The sequence below is a fragment of the Tasmannia lanceolata genome, unplaced genomic scaffold (genome assembly GCF_043159265.1).
Source record: "Tasmannia lanceolata isolate RefF3 unplaced genomic scaffold, GAP_Taslan_0.1 ptg000064l, whole genome shotgun sequence".
In the NCBI taxonomy this organism is placed as follows: domain Eukaryota; kingdom Viridiplantae; phylum Streptophyta; class Magnoliopsida; order Canellales; family Winteraceae; genus Tasmannia; species Tasmannia lanceolata.
Genome location: NW_027518741.1, coordinates 252,501 through 255,000, shown reverse-complemented (window position 1 = coordinate 255,000; position 2,500 = coordinate 252,501).

Genomic DNA, 2,500 nt, shown 5'->3' with positions numbered 1-2,500 from the left:
CTTTCTGTGGCATTGATGCTCGGTTTCAAAGACAAACGTGCGCAGGGCCAGGGGACCGCGGATGACTGCTCGTGCTGGCCCCGTTGGGCGGCATTGATGGTCGGTTGCAAAGAAAATGCGCGATTGCTCGTGTCGGGGCCTGGCAAGCCAAGGCCAAGCGAGCCATGGCAACGCGGATGATGGCTCGCTAGTGCTGGCGCCGTGCACAGTGGCCTCGCACACTCGCCCTGCACGCTTCCCTTGCACGCAGCCTTGCACACTAGCCTCGCATGCGAGCCTTGCACCCTAGCCATGCAAACTAGCCTTGCACGGTAGCCATGCACACAAGCCGTGCACATTAGCCATGCGCACAAGCCCCGCACACTAGCCTTGCGCACAACCCTTGCACACAAGCCATGCACTCGAGCAATGCACACAAGCCTTGCACTCAAGCAATGCACACAAGCCCTGGACACTAGCCTTGCACACGGGCCTGGCACACAAGCCTTGGGCACTAGCCTTGCGCACTAGCGTTCCACATGAGCCTTGCACACTAGCCTTGGACACTAGCCTTGCACACAGGCCTTGCACACTAGGCATGCTTGGGCGAGCTGATCCCGCATCAAGTCGACGGGTCTAGGCATTCTTGGGCGCAGATCCCGCATCGTCTCGTCGCGTCTGGGCGCAAACACGTCGCGTCTCGTTGCGTCTTCAGAAGTCGTCGCTAACAGCACCTTTGGTTGCCACTGGTGGTTAGGCTGGTTGGTTGCGCAAACCCTATAGGAGGGTGGCATGCTGGTGGGCGTTTTTGCCCGGATAGGCACTAGAATGTGCAGATTTTGGGCGTTTTTGCCTGGATAGGCTAAGGAATGGGCATGCTTTGGGCGTTTTTGCCCGGATAGGCACCGGAATGCTTGGCCTTGGCTTGTCCTAGCAAGGCATTGCTGGGTTGGGCTCCCTTGGCCTTTTGGGCGCCTTGGACGATGTCTTGCGAAGACCATGGGCACAAGGCCATGGCATATGGTGAGGAAAGGACCACGGTTGCCAAGGTTAGGCACCGGAATGCTTGGCCTTGGCTTGCCAAAGCAGGGCATTGCTGGGTTGGGCTCCCTTGGCCTTCCGGGCGCCTTGGACACTGTCTTGGGAAGACCATGGGCACAAGGCCATGGCATATGGTGGGGAATGGACCACGGTTGCCAAGGCTAGGCATATAGAGAGGAATTGCATTTTTGTAGGCACCGGAATGCTTGGCCTTGGCTTGCCATAGCAGGGCATTGCTGGGTTGGGCTCCCTTGGCCTTCGCGGGGCCTTGGACGCTGTCTTGGGAAGACCATGGGCACAAGGCCATGGCATATAGTGAGGAATGGACCACGGTTGGCAAGGCTAGGCATATAGAGGAATGGACGCACGGTTGCCAAGGTTGCGCAAGTTTTGGGCATTTTTTGCCCGGATATGCCCAAGTATGCCCCGATAGGCCCGTTACGCCCCGGTATGAACGCGTATGCCCGGATAGACTCGGTATGCCTTGGGATACATGCGTATGCCCCGATAGGCTTGGTACGCCCCGATATGCGCAGCTGTGCCCCAGTAGGGCTCGGTATGCCCCGGTATGTACGCGTGTGCCCCGATAGGCCCGTATGCCCCGATATGCACACGTGTGCCCCAATAGGGGTCGGTATGCCCCGGTAGGTACGCGTGTGCCCCGTAATGCACGTTCGCAGATCTCCCCGCATGTCCCGCCCCTATATGTAATACTTACTTACTTACTTACTTTCTTTCTTGCTTGCTTGCTTGCTTGCAATGGTTGGAGTGCCCGGCATGCCCCGCTGCAGAGACCAAGGGCGCAATGACTTGGCACCGCGGATGCCGGGACTCCGGCACTTCCCGTGGCACTGATGGTTGGTTCCAAAGACAAAAGGCCGTGCAAGGCCACCGCACCGCGGATGATTTTGCTCGTGCTGGCGCCGTTGTGTGGCCAAAGAACATGCGCGAATGCTCGTGTCGGAAGGGTTGGTGTCCTGGCCCCGCGGTGTCACGAATGCTCGGTTGCGAAGACCATGGGACCAGAGCCATGGCACGTCGGATGATGGCTCCAGCTGGCGCCCCGGCACTTTCTGTGGCATTGATGCTCGGTTTCAAAGACAAACGTGCGCAGGGCCAGGGGACCGCGGATGACTGCTCGTGCTGGCCCGTTGGGCGGCATTGATGGTCGGTTGCAAAGAAAATGCGCGATTGCTCGTGTCGGGGCCTGGCAAGCCAAGGCCAAGCGAGCCATGGCAACGCGGATGATGGCTCAGCTGGCGCCCCGCACTTTCTGTGGCATTGATGCTCGGTTTCGAAGACAAACGTGCGCAGGGCCAGGGGACCGCGGAGGACTGCTCGTGCTGGCCCCGTTGGGCGGCATTGATGGTGTGTTGCAGAGAGCATGTGCGATTGCAAGTGTCGGCCGGGTTGGGTTCCCTTGGGCTTTCGGGTGCCTTGGACGCTGTCTTGCGAAGACCATGGGCACAAGGCCCCGTCC